This window comes from Panthera onca, chromosome E1, assembly GCF_046562875.1.
Source record: "Panthera onca isolate mPanOnc1 chromosome E1, mPanOnc1 haplotype 2, whole genome shotgun sequence".
Taxonomy (NCBI): Eukaryota; Metazoa; Chordata; class Mammalia; order Carnivora; family Felidae; genus Panthera; species Panthera onca.
Window position 1 is genome coordinate 2,681,555 of NC_138352.1, and position 17,047 is coordinate 2,698,601.

A 17,047-nucleotide genomic window follows, 5' to 3' on the forward strand; every position below is an offset into this window, starting at 1 on the left:
GGAGCCCAGAGGCAGGAGCAAAGAGGAAAACCCAAAGCCACATTTTTAAAATGGGGATGAATTTTAAATGCAAACAGCCCGGAGGAGGGGAGGGGGCCGGTCTGCAGACGCCCGGGCCGGCCCGCCTGCCGGGGCAACTTTCCGGGCGGGAGGTGCGGCCGGAGGGGCGGCGCCGGCGGCGGGAGGCGGGAGTCGGGGGCCGAGGGGGGGAGTCACTTTAAAGGCTCTTTCTTACCCATAATGCTTTGTGGGGACGTTGACAAGTGGATCCAAGATGGCGTAGAAAGTAATGACAGGTAAGTCCTGACTTCCCCCTTCTCTGCTGCTGGGACCGCTCCGCGAGCTGCCGGAGCCCTCTGGGGAGGAGACCTGACTCCCCTCCGGTCCCCGAGGCCCCGGGAGGGGCGTCCCTCGGACGGGCTGGGGACTCAGGCGGCCGCGGCGGGGCCTGGGAAGCGGGGCTCTTCGAGGCGAGGCCCGGACGCTGGGGCTGTTTACAGCTTCTTCCCCTCCTCGGTCCCCTTCCCCTCCGCTGGGGGCCGCGGCGCCCGGGGCCCAGGCGGTGGAGGGGGCTTTGCAGACCTGGGCCGCGAGCCTGTGGGAGGTTTCTCCAGCCGCGGGCACTCGGGTGGGGGGGGGGGGTCGAGCCGCCTTGCACGCTGCCCTCCTCCGGGTCGCGGCTGGGGGTGGGGAGCGTGCGGGCCTCCCACGCCCCGCTCGATCGCCCCCTCTGGGCTCGGACTTGCAGCGGTGGGGAGGGGGCCGAGGGTGGGCGTCGGCAAAAGTGGGTCAGGGGTGCGCCCCCTTCCTCCCCCGCCCGGGGCTGTTGCCCGAGCTTCACTTTTCTCCCCCCCCCCTTTCTCCGCCCCCTCCTCGGAAATTCTCATTGGCCCACAAGCGCATCAACAAAAATAAAAACTATAAAAAAAAAAAAAAAAGACTATCTTTTCCTGGAGATTCTTTTAAGACTCCCCTTTCCTCGGGGTAAGGGACTGCAGTTTTATTTAGGGAACTTTGATTCCTCTCTCCTCAAATTATTTGAGCTTTCTGCACCCTACCCTTAGCTGGGGATCCTTCAGACAGGGCTGGAAGCCAAGGGTCTTAGGATTCTTGGATTGGGATCCTCCGGTTTTGTTTGAAACTCAAAATTGTTATTCCTTCTCCTTCACAACTTAGACTTTTCGGGCAAATCGTTAATATGTATAATTCCAGAGACAGTGGATGCCGGGTGTGGGTGGGAGGTGGGGTGGGGAGGGAGGAGTTGTTCTGGCTAGTTTGTTCTTAATTTTGCCCTGTCTTAAACTTACATTAATGAGGTTTCTTGTCCTTTATTTCTTTTTTTTCCTTCTTTGAAAGTAAAATCAGTCAGTGTTGAAAGAGCTGACTTTTTTTTTTTTTTTTTTTTTTTTTTTACATTTTGGATCTTAAGAGAATTTTATAGTCTATTCTGCCATCACACAGAAAGGAGAAGTGCTTTTATTTTAAACTAAAACAATCATTTACAAAACTGCTTACTGTACCATTTTGGTAACTTTTTCCATTTAAATTTTAGAAGCCCTTTTACTTGGGGCTGATAAAGTTATTTGCTACTGGTGATGCCTGTTACTGATGTTGTACAGACACATTTTACTTTTCTGTTTGCCTCAGGAATTGGATGAAGTAATTGATCACTAAAGAACTACAGTGCTGATGAGATGTGTAAGGTGAGACTGGAGTTAAGAATGATTTACCTTTTTCCCCCCTTCTTTATTTTAACTAATGCACAAGGGTGAGGCTGAAACTAAATTGACGGGACCATCTTTATTTTCCAAACATCTCAATCAATCACATGGGTGTATAGGCAGGGCTCCATTTAGAAAGGAGAAATGTGTCCTATGGACCAAACTTTTCAGTTGTTGAACATGCTCAGCTATAGTGGAGCGTATCCACAGCCAAATGTTATTTGCAACTCTCCTTGATCAGTATCTTCACCAGGGGTCATTATATTTAAATTTCCTTGTGTAATTTCAGTTGGATGTCTTAATTTCTTGTGTGTATTGGGAGCCATCACATACTCCACATTGAGTGTTAGTGATTGTTTATGTGGATTTTGTGTGTCCACAGTTCCTGGGACTCTTGTCAAATATAACCTTTCCTTTGGAAAGATTTATTTTAGGCATCAGTCTCTCCTTTTTGTTTTATAAAAACTGGAATAATACTTGTCACATGCTTATTTTGAAATAAAAAACAAGGGTGTTGAGATTTTAGCTTATTAGGGCTAATTTTTGGTCCTATGTGATATGTGAATCGGAAGTGTTGCTTTAATCTAATTTAGAATGCTTTGGATTTAAAGGACATTGATAGAGTGTTTGTGAGCAGTTATAATTCAGTAAGGAGGAGGAGAGAAGTTTGCTAATTTTACATTTTTCACAAGCACTTTTCTCAACTTTAAAAATATTTTGTTATGGTTTATTGAGAAAATGTAAAGTTATTATGGGAAATTGGTCATTGTTTGTGTCTGTGTGTGTGTTTTTTCCCCAACACATCTGGGTAGCCTTTGGATTTTGAGATCCTGTCACAAACTTCCTATTTATCACAATATCCATTTAAGGAGAATAAGCTGTGCTTTATTTTTTTTCCAGATTGAGGCATACTATTGACATTTTGCTTTACCAAAAAAAAAAAAAAAAAAAAAAAAAGGAAACCCCCAAAACAACAAAAACAAAACAAAACCGTACACACAAAAACCTGGGAGGGGAAGGTGGACATAAATCAATCATCCTTCTGTAAGTGCACAGGCCACATTTGCTTGCGTTTGAAACTTGTGTGTATTACATAGATTTTTATTTATTTTTTATTTTTTATTAAAAAAGTTTTTTTAAATGTTTATTTTTGAGAGACAGACAGTGTGAGAGGGCAAGGGGTAGAGAGAGAGGGAGACACAGAATCCGAAGCAGGCTCCAGGCTCTGAGCTGTCAGCACACAGCCTGATGCCGGGCTCGAACTCACAAACCGAGAGATCATGACCTGAGCTGAAGCCGGACGTTTAACCGACTGAGCCACCCAGGAGCCCCCATAGATTTTTATTTTTATTCTTTGCTGAGCAAATGTGGATTTTAAAATTTATTTTCAGCTTACAGATAGAGGCATATTCATGCCTTAGACCTCCCAATCAAGACCTTTTATTTTTATTTATTTATCTATTTAATTTTGCAGATTACTTTGTGGAAAGGAACCAGTGATCTATGTCTTGGCCGATGGAGATGTTTGTTTGTGGTCTGAAAAACTGAATATTTAGGACACCTGCCTGGTTCAGTTGGAAGAACATGAGACTCTTGATCTCTGGGGTCAGGAGTTTGAGCCTTATGTTGGGTGTAGAGAATGCTAAAAAAATAAATAAGGACAAACTTAAAAAAATTGAGTATTTAGAAATAGGTAGTCTCTTGTGGCTAGTGTTGTTTGGCCTGCATTGTGTCAAGACCTTTTCCACAGTTTTCATACGTGTAGACCATGTAAATTGTCAGTAGTCACTTCAAAGTGAAGTTAGTGGTTGGCCATCAAACAAGTTGTTACACAAAGTATTCTAAAATAAGAAGTACCTTCGTCTTAAAGGTTGAGGCAAAGTAGAAGTCTGTCTTTTAGCTGAATAAAGGCAGCTTTTTTCGTCTATCCTTTTGGCTGAGAAGCTAGGACACTATTTTTAGGTAAGGCTGTAGTTTTGGGGAGTCATTAAGTACCTCTCTGTCAGGTGGCAAACTTGTTTTTTGCCACTGTTAGCAAGATTTTTCATCTTCTAATATCAAAAATATTCAGTCTGCATCATTATAAAGTCTGTATACATTTATGGACTGGCCAGTGTTTTACTGGAGAGGGGAGGGATGCCAAAACAACAGGACAGATCATCAGGCAGAGGGCCTTGTGTAGTTTAAAAATACACAGCATATTCATGAAAGGCTAAGAATATTGCAGAGGGACCTACAAATAAGTAGACCAGATCTCGTACATGCATTTTTATTCCCTGTTTAAGAGGTAGGCTTGGTATTAATATTAAATGCAAGTTAGTCTATAATTGTCTGACTATATTTAAGATCCAAATACAGGCTCAGCACAAGAAATAACATCCTTGGCCTCTCGTTTCAAATGCATAGAAGATTTTGGGCCAAGTTTATCAACTTGTTGATAAACAAGGTAGGGGGAGGGGCTACTTAAAAATTACGAGCAAATTGTTATGGTTGTTTAGTCTCATAAACGTAGATAAGTGTGCCTGCAAATACAGTTTGATTTCTAAGTAATATTTTGAAACGTTTTCTGGGAAAGAACTATGTTATGTGTGGAGAATGTGGACACACCAGCTCACAGTTCATGTAAATTGATGGGTGTAGTCAGGATTTATGTAGCACTGGCTAGAAGCAACATAAAACATAGTGGTTTGTCACTCCAGGAGTGGCTGGGGTAATACTTTTGAGTAATCCTGAATTTTAATAGAGTTATTATTCCTTTTTTAACAAATTGTAGATGTTGTGTGAAGACTTTTAATTTCTATATGTAATATAATTTTTAAAAGCTGTCAGTTGTCTAAGACTAGTTGACAGTTTTTCAGAGTCATACCAACTTGTTTACTTGTATAAATTGTACTGGGTCATTTCTCTAAGAGCAGGAAGTTGTCTGGTAAAACCAACGTTTATATATTCATCCTGCTTTGAACCAAAAAAAACCCCTGATTCATCATTAGATCTTCAGAGAACGCATGGCATATTTTTTGACTGAACCATTCTGAAGTGTGAATGTTTGTGATTTTTGTTATTTTGGTGCCATATTTTAGGTGTTCTCAGCACATCTGAATTTGCCTTTTTGCTTTCTTCTGTGGAAATTCTCCTTGCGGTGACATCATTCCTGTGAGGGGAGCTTCCTGTCACTAGGCAAAATGTATAACTAACATAGTTTTAAACAGTTGTCTTTATGCAAAACTGACGCATGCTGTGGTAAACAAATTTGAACAGTACTTAAGTGTGTAGAGTAAAAAAGATGGAAAAAAAAAAAAAAGCCTTCGTTCCCTTTCCTCCATCTTTCGTTGTATTCCCTTGAGCTGACCGTGGAAAACAGTTGGTGTCATTTGGCTTTTGGAAGACCTGTTACTGGGTATTTATATAGTAGTAGGGAAAGCAGAGGGAGAAGTCGCGGAAGGCATGGCCACTGAACCAGTTTAGATGTTGTGCAGGGGCTAACATCTCTTTCCTGCTGATGTTAAGTAATACTGATAATCGTAAACTACCATCAGTTGAAGATAACTGTAATTGAATTGTTAGTGAGACACCCGGTTAATTCCATTGTCGGGATGGTACGCTTTTGATTTGTTGATCCCGTAAGGAAAAACAAAATATTTGTGAATTGAATTTATATAACCTTAGGGCCGGGGGTAATGGTGGTAATTACCACCTGTAGAATTTTATGATAAACCACACAGTGTGTTTACTATAGTCTCTTTATAACTCATCATCTCTCCTTTAATTCTCGGAACAACCCGAAGATACTTGTTGTTATTTCTGTTTTGCCCAGGAGGAGATTTAGGCCAAATGTGAACAACTAGCCGACAGATGTCATGATGACTAGTAGCTTGTGGTGCTGGCCTGTCTTGGAAGGCCTGTGCTCTTCCCCCTGCAATGTGCTGTGCTGCTCATCCCTGGTCTGTCTGATTTTCCAGATGAGGAGATTTAGGCCTGCAGAAGTCAAGGGACTTGCCCAAGGTCACACCGCTAAGTAATAGCAACAATAAACCGAACTTTTATCTCTGGTCTCTTATCTCAGGACTTTTGGTCCTGGCTGATTAGGCTACGTTTTACTGAAATACTATGGACCAGAAGACCATACGCTGTGAATATTGGATACAAACGCTTCAGAACTGATACATCAGCAAAGGTGTTTTCTACTATGTATTGAAAAGCTTCCTTTTCTCTCTTTCAGAAATTATAAAGAGCTCTGATGGGCTATTTGGGTGATACCCAGTGCAGTGAACTGCAGGTGAGTAAGGTTTAGGAGAGCTTTATTTAGAAAACAAGAACTTGGTGATGCCTGAGGAAGAGAGGAGAGACTTTAAATGTAGAGTGTCTGGCCAGGAAGCATAAGCTGGGACAAGGATGCAGTGATGCTGCATGGTAGGGAAGCTGTGGAAACCTGAAGATGCGGGTCCTGACTGAATTGGCTGCTTCTGGAACAGACTGGATGAGGATGAACATACTCTGGGGAGCCCGGGGGCCGCTCTGCCAGAGTTTGTTTGAAGAGAAGCCAGGGTAGGTTAATCTTCTACTTACGTTCTGATTGAGTAACTGCACAGAGACGACTCCTATCTGCATATGATTAGAACTTGAGAGGCCCTTCAGTTTCTGAGTCAGCATTCTGGAGTGGTAATCCCCCTGTGCTCCCATGAACTTGGGGAAGTATTGAATAGTTTTGTTTTTCCTGTTATCTGCTGTGTGTGTGTTGTCACGAATGACTGTATATATCTGCATTTTTGTGCATCTAGGTAGTGAGAACACAGCGATAGAAACAAAAGGTTAGACTTTCTTTCCTAATGGTTGTTTTAATTAGTCCTTCATATTTGTTGTCTTTTGCTGAAATGCCCTGCTAAGAAAGGCCATTTGATCTTTATTATTTGTAATTCACAAGAACTAATTTTCTTGGTCCATTATAGCATCTTGGTCTTTCATTTTAAATTTGGACAATGGTGATACTACAGCAAAAGCAATTAGAAGACTGTTTTGATACTGTCCTTGTGGGGCATCAGTGCTAAAATTATGTTTTGATACATTTTCAATGCTAGTCTTTTTTAGACCTCACCAGCTCAAGGAAGCTTCATCTGTTGATAAAATATCTTGCCATCCTGCCTTATGGCCTCTGGCCTCTGGTTTACAAGACATTGCCAGCTACTTTTTACCCATCTGCTTTAAGCTGGAGTTTTCAGTTTTCTGTTCTTTGTAGTTGGAATAACTTTTCTTTTTCCCTTTCACTGTACCTTGGTCTCTTGGCCCTTAGTTCTTTGATTTGTCCATGATTTCAGACTGCTTTTTAAATGTGATACAGTCCCTCACTGAGGCAGCAAGTTGGCTTTGAGAATACCCGACACTTGAATGTGACGCTACTGTATCCTTTCAGGTTTTATAATTGAATGTGGGCTTGGCTCTTTGCTGATTGTCTTTGTTTTTGAGGCTATGCTTGTTTTGCATGATTCATGGGTGTGATCTGAAGACCATTCGAGATGGTTCCTTAGTCCTTGGAAAGCTATGGTCTGGGGTTGTCATATAGAGGTCATTGTGATAAGGAACGTGTGAGTTCTCAGGTAAGGCCAAAATGCTCAGTGATAGGTTGGATCTTTTCTTGAGGTTCTGTCAAGCTTGTATCCTGGAACCCCTCTTTCTTGAGTATGGGGGGACTTTCTTTTTTAAGTTAACAGGAATGGATATTAAATTGTTAAATATTTAGATTATTACCCTAAAATCGTTGATTTTCTTTTTGGAGTTCCATTAAAAACTATATATGTATGTATACACGTGTACACATACAAGCATTTACATGTATATATATGTGTACATATATATATATATTTTATTCATGTCTAATTATAGTGCATGTAATTGGAATTTTTTCTGCTTGTTAGATCATGGAACATTTTCATGTTATAGGTGTCACAATTTTAATTTATATGCTTACATTTTGAAAGGGTGCAAAATATTTCATCAAGTCATGCTCCCATAATTTACTTAAATTTTTTAATGTTAGGTTAAACATGTTGCTCCCTGGTTTTCACTTAATACTTTAATCTACATTATTATAGATGTTTATTATTTTTTGACTAATTATAGTTCTAGGATACATTTCTGAGTGTTGTGTTATAATTTTTTTTTTTAATGTTTATTTTTTGAGAGAGAGAGACAGGGTGTGAGCAGGGAAGGGGCAGAGAGAGGGAGACAGAATCCGAAGCCGGCTCCGGGCTCTGAGCTGTCCACCCGGAGCCTGATGTGGGGCCCGAACCCACAAACCATGAGATCATGATCTGAGCTGAAGTAGGTTGCTTAACTGACTGAGCCACCCAGGCTCCCCCTGAGTGTATTGTGTTAAATGGAATGAATGTTATTACGACTTTTGATATGTGTTGCCACGCTGTTTTTCAAGAATGTTGTACCAGTTTGTACTATTAGCAGAAACACGGACGTACCAGTTTTACCATAACTGGACAGAAATACATTTTTTCCTTAAAAGTGTTTGCTCACTGGGGCGCCTGGGTGGCTCAGTCAGTTGGGCATCTGACTTCGGCTCCGGTCATGATCTCACAGCTTGTGGGTTCGAGCCCTGCGTCGGGCTCTGTGCTGACAGCTCAGAGCCTGGAGCCTGCTTCGGATTCTGTCTCCCTCTCCCTCTGCACCTCTGCCCCCTGCTCACGCTCCGTCTCTCTCCCTCTCTCAAAAATAAATAAACATTAAAAAATATTAAAAAAAAATTTTTTTTAAATGTTTATTTTTTTTTGAGACAGAGAGAGACAGAACATGAACGGGGGCGGGTCAGAGAGAGAGGGAGACACAGAATCCGAAACAGGCTCCAGGCTCTGAGCTGTCAGCACAGAGCCCGACGCAGGGCTCGAACTCACGGACCGTGAGATCGTGACCTGAGCCGAAGTCGGACGCCTAACCGACTGAGCCACCCAGGCGCCCCTAAAAAAAAATTTTAAAAAAAGTTTTTGCTCATTTGGTGGTGTAAAGTGGCATTTGCTTTTCTTTGTTCTATAGTGTTGAATTTCATTCTTTGAATCTCTTCATGGTAAATTGTGCGTATTCTCTGCTGTTTTGCGCAATACAGTATTGATGTAAGCTTTGGATAGTAAGGCGAGTATAACCAGGTGATGATAGGTAGTTAATAAAAAGATAACCAGAACACATCCAGTGAAAACGTTCAAAGAGGTCTAGATGGTCAGGGATCTTGGGGACAGCGGTTGAGGGGGAACAGATGGATTATTCCAAGATTCAATTCAGCAAATGTTTCTTGGGCATCCACTTTATACAGTGTGCCACGTGCGTCCTCTGAGTGCTTCTCAAGTCGTCGTCTCGGCCTCTGCCTGGTTGGAGGCGGAGGCTACTCGGGAATGCTTGAGACTTGACCAGTGGGGACTCTGACTGCCGAAGTCGCTTTGTGGCTGCTTGGAGGGCCGAGGGGATCACCGTGTGGAATATCTGTAGCTCATTCATGGCATACCATCATGTCTTCACAGTCTTTGAGAAGCTGTCTTGTGAGGAATACGAAGGTGAATAAAACCTATTTCCTACTCACAAGGAACGAACCCTCTCGTAGGGAGAACAGGGGCACCAGAAAATGAAAGGACTACTAGGAGTTTGATAGGTGCTCTAAAAGAGGTTCCACCAAGGTGCTTAGGGGTTAAGTAGAGGGAGTGATACTGTCCCCTTGGGGAGATCAGGGAACACTTCACTTGAAGAAGCGGCATTTAAATTGACCCCCCCCGAAGAGGAGAAGCGATGGAAGGAGGCATTCTGGAGGGAAGGATAGCTTGGGCAGAGGCTGGGGTTGGTGCCAGAATGAGGTGGGCGCCAGGAAACCGTGCGTCTAAACTCATTGGACCCTGGGAGACATAACGGAACGCGATGGAAGATGAGGCCGCAGAGAGGTCAGGACTGGGTCTTGGAGGGTGTTGAGTGCCAAACCGAGGATGAGTATGATGGATTGGCCGTGAGGAGACACAGGGAGGGACTTAGTTGTGCTCATGGCCATAGTTCAGGCGAGGGCCTGAATTGAGTCGATGGCCTTGGGGATGGAAAGGAGGTGACAGATTCAGAAGATATTTTGGAGGTTGAACAGGGTTGTGGTGACCGATTAGGCAGGAGGGGAAGGAAACAGTCAGTTCTAAGTCAGAGGTGATGTTGAAGTGTTTATGCTTGGGTGGCTGGCAGAATGGGCATCAGGAATAGGGACATCAGAAGGAAGAACACGTCTTAGGGGTTTGGAATAGAGAAAAGATGAATTTGGTTTTGTTTGTTGAGTTCCAGAAGCTAGGAGAAAGCCGAAGTCAGAATTTTAGTCCTAGAAGGAACAGATGAGGAAGTTCAGGGCCCAGAGGCATTAGAGGAGCCAGAGAGGTCTCGTACTTACTAAAACCAAGCACAGATGAAGCTTCCTGACTCCCAGTCCAGTGTCCCCTTCCCTCCCTCACTGCCAAGAGCTGAAGGTTGTCATCTGGCTGTTGTCCTCACATTCAGGTGTACTCAGTAGAAAGTTGGGAGTGGCGGAGTTTACGTTGGGAAATGAGGACTTGCTTTCTTTATTTTTAACTTTAAAAAATTATTATTTTTTATTTATTTTATTTTAGAGAGTGAGTGAGCAGGGGAGAGGGAAAGAGAGAGAGAGAGAGAGAGAGAGAGAGAGAGAATCCCCAGCAGACTCCATGCTCAGAATTCCTGTTCTGCCTCAGACTTTGTGTTTTGGGCAAACCCCTGAAGTCTTCTTAGTTTGTGAGATGGAGATAAATAATATCAGCTTTGTAAAATCCCTTGAGACGAGGTATGTCAAAACCCTCTATGAACTCTAAACTTTCGGGCTAAATTATTATGCGGGTTTTAGTTGTCAGTAGTAACAAAAAAGTCGTGCTCTTCAACTTCAGGGTTCTGTGTTGCTGGCATAAAGTGTATCTGATTCAACAAATTTTTATTTTTCAGCACATACTTAGGTCAGGAACCTGGGGCTTCAATAGTGAACAAAGCAGACAAAATCCCAGCTCCCATGGAGCTCATATTCTAGACCTGGGGGGTAATAGTGAGCTGATGCTTTTATAACAGTGGCGAGACACTGTTCTAAGTACTTTTATAATTTAACCTATTTAATTCTTGCAAGAGGCTTGCAAGGTAGATACTGTTATTATCCCTATTTTGCAGATTGGGAGATTGAGGCAGAGTTATGTAGGTTGTCTCAGGTTGCCATGCCAAGATTGAAATTCAGGCAGATCTGGTTTCAAGCTTGTAAACTCTTTTTTTTTTCTTAAATTTTTAATGTTTATTTTTGAGAGAGAGGGGAGGAGAGAGCATGAGCTGGGGAAGGGCAGAGAGAAGGGGGGACGGAGGATCCAAAGCGGGCTCGATGCCGACAGCAGAGAACCCGATGTGGGGCTTGAACCCACAAACCACGAGATCATGACCTAAGCTGAAGTTGGGTGCTTAACCGACTGAGCCACCCAGGCACCCCCTCAAGCTTGCATACTCTTAACTCCTGTTCTGTAGAACATTTTAAATTCATTCATGGTATACTAATGTTTAATAACAAAAAAGGTAGGCCCACATTGAAATTAATTCTAAGCAAATAAGTTGTTCTTGTATAAAAAACAAAACAAAACAAAACAAAACAAAAACCCATGAAAAGTGATGTTAGTTCTCTGCGGATGGTGACACAGTAGTAGTCTTTCATAGAACAAAATTTTTCTCCCTAACTTTTCATAGGCTTCATCAACTTTTTTGGTTTCTTTAGATACAAATGGCCATGTCAATGGAAGGAAGTAATTTTTCTGCTGACCCTTGGACAGAATCTCTTCTTGAATGAATCCCCTTCTTGCTTTTTTACCTATTTGACCTTTGCCTCCACTCCCCTCCCTTTTGTTACCTTAGGGGCAATTCCCTTCTCCGATCTCTCCTGCTCTCTGTTCTTCCTTGTTCTCACCGCTCTTCTGTCCTTACCAGTCTCATCAGCTGGCCATGTCCTGAGAGAGTCCCTGCTTCCCACCTTCTCTTTCCTTTTTTTTTTTTTTAAACGTTTATTTATTTTTGAGACAGAGAGACAGAGCATGAACGGGGCAGGGTTAGAGAGAGGGAGACACAGAATCTGAAACAGGCTCCAGGCTCTGAGCCATCAGCACAGAGCCCGACGCGGGGCTCGAACTCACGGACCGCGAGATCATGACCTGAGCCGAAGTCGGCCGCTTAACCCACTGAGCCACCCAGGCGCCCCCCGCCTTCTCTTTCCTAGCTTGCCGCTCGCCAACCACCTTGGACTTGGTCCTGTGTTTTGGCTTTTCTGAGTTTATTTAGTGGGACTAATTTCTCACCTTTGACTCTGGCTCTTGGTCCTTCTTTTTTTATTTAAAAAAATTTTTTTTTAAATGTTCATTTATTTTTGAGAGACAGAGCACAAGCAGGGAAGAGGCAGAGAGAGAGGGAGACACAGAATCCAAAGCAGGCTCCAGGCTCCGAGCTGTCAGCACAGAGCCCAACGCGGGGCTCAAACTCACGGACCGCGAGATCATGACCTGAGCCTAAGTCGGATGCTTAACCAACTGAGCCACCCAGGCGCCCCTGCTCTTGGTCCTTCTTCATGGGTAGGGCATACTGGGAAATGGACCATGAGGAATCCTTAAGTTTGCTTCTGGATTAAGCCGTGGGCCTCACTGCTTATAAGGAGGTTATTAAGGCTTGTGTACTTGTAGTTTTTAGAATTTTGGTTAAATATGCATGACAAGAAATTTACCATTTTAGCCATTTTTATATTCATTTCAGTGGCAGTAAGTACAATCGTGTTGTTGAACTGCCTCCACCATCTGTCTCTAAAACTCTCTCATTGCCCCGAACCGAAACTGTGTACCTGTTAAACAACTCTCCATTTCCCCCTCCTGCAAGCCTCTGGCAACCAGCATTCTATTTTCTGTCTCTATGAATTTGCCATTCTAGGTCCCTCATGTAAGTACAATCATACATTGTCCTTTGTGCCTGGCTTTTTTCACCTACCGTGGTGTCTTCAGGGCTCACCTATGTTGTGGCACGTGTCAGCATTTCCTTCCTTCTTAAGGCTAAATAATACGCCATTGTATGTAAATGCCACATTTTTAATCCATTCATCTGCGGATGGACACTTGGGTTGTTTCCACCTTTTGGCTGTTAGACATAATGCTGCTGTGAACATGGGTGTACAGATATTTGTTCCAGTCCCTGCTTTTAGTTCTTTTGGATATTAACCCAGAAGTAGAATTGTTGGATCTTGTTGTAATTCTGTACTTAATGTTTTCCAAAGTAGTAACACCATCGTATGTCCCACCAGCGGTGTACAAGGAGTCCAATTTGTTCACAGCCTCACCAACACTTGTTATTTTTTGGGCTTTTTTTTTTTTTTTTTTTTTTTATAGTAGCCATCCTAATGGGTGTGAAAGGATAATGTAAACTTATTTATTAAAAAAAAATTTTTTTTTTAATGTTTTCATTGATTTTTGAAGGGGAGAGAAAGGGAGAGAGACACACAGAGCATGAGCGGGGGGAGGAACAGAGAGAGAGGGAGACACAGAATTCGAAGCAGGCTCCAGGCTCTAAGCTGTCAGCACAGAGTCCGATGCGGGGTTGAACTCACTAACTGTGAGATCATGACCTGAGCTGAAGTCGGACGCTTAACTGACTGAGCCACCCAGGCGCCCCTAAACTTATTTATTTTTTAAGATTTTTAAGCAGTCTCTACTCAACATGGGGCTCGAACCTACAACCCCGAGATTGAGTCACATGCTCCACTCACTGAGCCAGCCAGGCGCCACAAATGTATATCTATTTTAAGGTTGTTTTATATAGAATAATAGAATTTCAGCACTAGAAATGATATTAAGGATTTCTAACCCAATTAGCAGTTGACAGCAAAGGATGTTCTCCTATGCCTTAGCATTTACATTTCTTTCTCAACCAGAGAGTGGCGTTTTGGGCAAACGTGTCTATACTGGATCTTAGGCTCAAGATGAGCTATGTGTGTGCTAGGGTACATGAAATACAGTTGTTTTTTTTTTTAATTAAGATTTTAAAAAATATTTATTAAAAATTTTTAAAGTGTTTTGTTTATTTTTGAGAGAGAGCAATAGAGTGTGAGTGGGGGAGGGGCAGAAGGAGAGGGAGACACAGAATCTGAAGCAGGCGCCAGCCTCCAAGCCGTCAGCACAGAGCCCGACAGGGCCCGAACCCATGAACGGGGAAGATCATGACTTGAGTCGAAGTCGGACGCTTAACCAACTGAGCCACTCGGGCACCCCAGTGTTTGTTTATTGTTGAGAAGAGCGAAAGCGGGGAAGGGGCAGAGAGAGGGGGACATAGGATCCAAAGTTGACACTGTGCTGATAGGCTGACAGCATTGAGCCCAATGCGGGGCTCGAACCCACAAACTGGGAGATCATGACCTGAGTTGAAGTCGGATACTCAACCAACTGAGCCACCCAGACGCCCCTATACTGTATTGTTTTATAATCAACTTGTTTTTACTTAACCAAATGGGAGCAGGAAACTCTGTACTGAGTTTCAAACGCTGATTTGAAAATATATTTTTAGAATGTAGATTGTTGGTAAATTAAAGACAGCTTTTAAGAGGGATGATGGTGGTTGGTGGTACTGTTTTAATTATGCAGTTGGCTTTTTAAAAATCGATTTATGTTTTATGTAAAAAGCTCAACTGTTTGGGATTATGTGTTTACAAGTCTACACAGATAATCTAAAAGGGAAAATGAAGAAATGCAAATAGAAAATTTTTGTAGTCATAAAGTTTTCTTGGCAAGCAGCAACCTTTTCTAGAAAGTCAGTCTTTTAATGTAATTTGATTGCTTCATAAATGTGGGTTTTTAAATATGTATACTTTTAATGATTAGTAAGCATGTTAAATGATTTGGGAGGAGGCTCAAACTTTTCAAGAAATAATTTGGAATTATTGAAAGAAGGCTATTGCCAGAATTGCTAGCAATTCTAAAATATGGGTCAGGAAAAGCCAAGCTAGTAGATGGAAAAAACCCCCTCAGTTTTAGCTGCTGATACAGCTTTTAAAATTTAGTTTTTCTTGGGGCACCTGGGTGGCTCAGTCGGTTGAACGTCCGACTCTTGGTTTCAGCTCAGGTCGTTATCTCACAGTTCATGAGTTGGAGCCCTGTATTGGGCTCTCCGCTGACAATGTGAAGCCTGCTCAGGATTCTCTCTCTCTCCCTTTCTCTCTGCCCCCCCCCCCCCGCCCCCCGCCACCAAATAAATAAATAAACTTAAAAAAATTAAAAGTTTTTCTTGTTTTTATCATTTTAATTACTAAAACAGATGGTGGAAGGTCCATTAGGGTATTTCTTTTATGTGTTTAAAACATTTTACTTTGCTATGTGATTCCACTCATTCTGGAATTTAGGAGAATTTACCTCTTTATGAAAGAAATTATTCAAAATGGAATATGATTGATGATCTTAGTTTCTAGTTTTCTTCTCAATAGGCTTAGTCTCTCTTCTAATGCTTCTTGCATGCTCAGAGATTTTATAAGAGTTTTAGAGAAAAGTGCGAGCAAGACTGGGTGAATATTAAACACAGTAGAATGAATAAAACTTTTGCTTTGCAGAATATTTTGCCTGTGTGTCTCATAGAACCATCGCAGATTCCAGTTTTGGATAAAAGCAGATAAGTTTAAAGATAACACAACATTCCTCCTTATGACTTGGAATTCTAATGAGTATTTAATTTGGTACAGGACAGTTCTTGGAATGCTTGGCATTCAGGTTATTTTAGGCCATCTCTTTGGGAAATTCAATTAAAGTCTTTATTGAATGGCTTTAGTGAATTGAATGGTTGTCTCGGGATATAAATGATATAAAATATGACCCCGATTTATAAGATGGTTGTGTCAGGCAGATAGGGCATCTTATATGATATATTTAATCCAAAATAATAGATGATTAATTCAAAATAATAGATGATTCTGTAGGAAGTACTGGTTTGGGGAGAGCATCTTAGGGAAGTAGGTATGGAAGCCTTCATTTAAAGGTGAGTAGGAGTTAGGTTCAGAGAGAGAGGAGGGCAGGGACTGCAGGCAGAGGGACGGGCATGGTGTCAGAGACTGGGAAGCCTGACTGCCCATGGGTTGTGGTGGGAAAGTTAGTTAGGTGGTAGCCAGACTGTGGGTGGCCTGGATATTTAGTACCGAAGCTCCTTGCCACCTCCAGAGGCATGGCCCTTCATGCTCTGCCCCTTGAGGAAGCCTGACTCCCTAGCTCAGGACGGAGAAGGGGGTGTGTCCTTCCCCCATGGGGCTAGGTCATGGGGCTTATTTTAATGTATCAATCTGGCTTTTCTTTTGTCACGACATTTACTTTCCAGTAGTGTCTTGTTTTCAGAATAATAGAATTTCCATAGGGAAAATAATAATGCATGAGGCAGATTAAAGGCAAATAATTAAAAAAAAAAAGTGAATCACAACTTTTTTTCTGGCAGTTCTTCCTTTGTTTACATTTTTGTTTTGTTAGTTGTTTAAAGAAACTTGTGTATTTTCTTATGTTTGTCTTTTAAGTTTTCCTATGGTTTTATTGTTATATAGCTTAATAATTGAGGATAACTTGGAGTCCAATCAAGTCCTGATTATGGCTCTTAGTAATTGCTGTCAGAGTGGATAGTGGTAATGTTTAGCACAGCTCTTCAGTCTTACGAGATCTTTACAAATGCAGTCTGATTCATTCCACCCAAGTTAATCATGAGGGAGATAATTTTTTTTTTGTTTGTTTCTGATGGAGACAAACGTCTAAGACAGATACAGAAATCATCTTCGGTTTAGATTGAAGAAATTTTATTTGCTACTATGGGCTCCTGCTGTTTGATCACAGTTTATTTTTGTGCTTTGAAGTCTGTCTTTAATCAAATAAGATTTTTAGCTCTTTTGAAATAAAGGGGGGCCATGCCTACATTAATAAGAAAAGTTAAGATAACTGATTAAAAAAAATTTTTTTAATGTTTATTTATTTTTGAGAGAGAGAGAGAGAGAGCACGAGCAGGGGAGGGGGAGAGAGAGAGGGAGACACAGAATCCCAAGCAGGCTCCAGGCTCTGAGCTGTCAGCGGGGCTTGAACTCACAAACTGTGAGATCATGACCTGAGCCGAAGTCGGACGCCTAACCAACTGAGCCACCCAGGCGCCCCATAACTGATTTTTTTTAAACAATAAAATACATTTCATGCCTTGATTTCATGGTGGTCTGATGGTTATTCTCATACTGTTTTAGAAAGAAGTCCCCAGTGGGCAAAGAATGATGCTTTTAAAAATCACCTTCCTTT

General features: G+C 42.1%; 1 protein-coding gene across 6 annotated transcripts in view; it reads left to right on the top strand.

Moving 5' to 3' along the window:
• Window positions 1–211: 211 nt before the first annotated feature.
• HELZ (helicase with zinc finger) overlaps window positions 212–17,047 on the top strand; it is a 161,937-nt gene continuing 145,101 nt past the window's right edge. For 2 of the 6 annotated variants that reach the window (XM_078438253.2, XM_078438258.2), the window contains exons 1-3: window positions 212–296; window positions 1,648–1,703; window positions 5,941–5,997. The gene's annotated coding sequence lies outside the window, so the exon portion shown is untranslated. The other 4 variants (XM_078438255.2, XM_078438254.2, XM_078438257.2 and 1 more) reach the window with 4 other exon arrangements.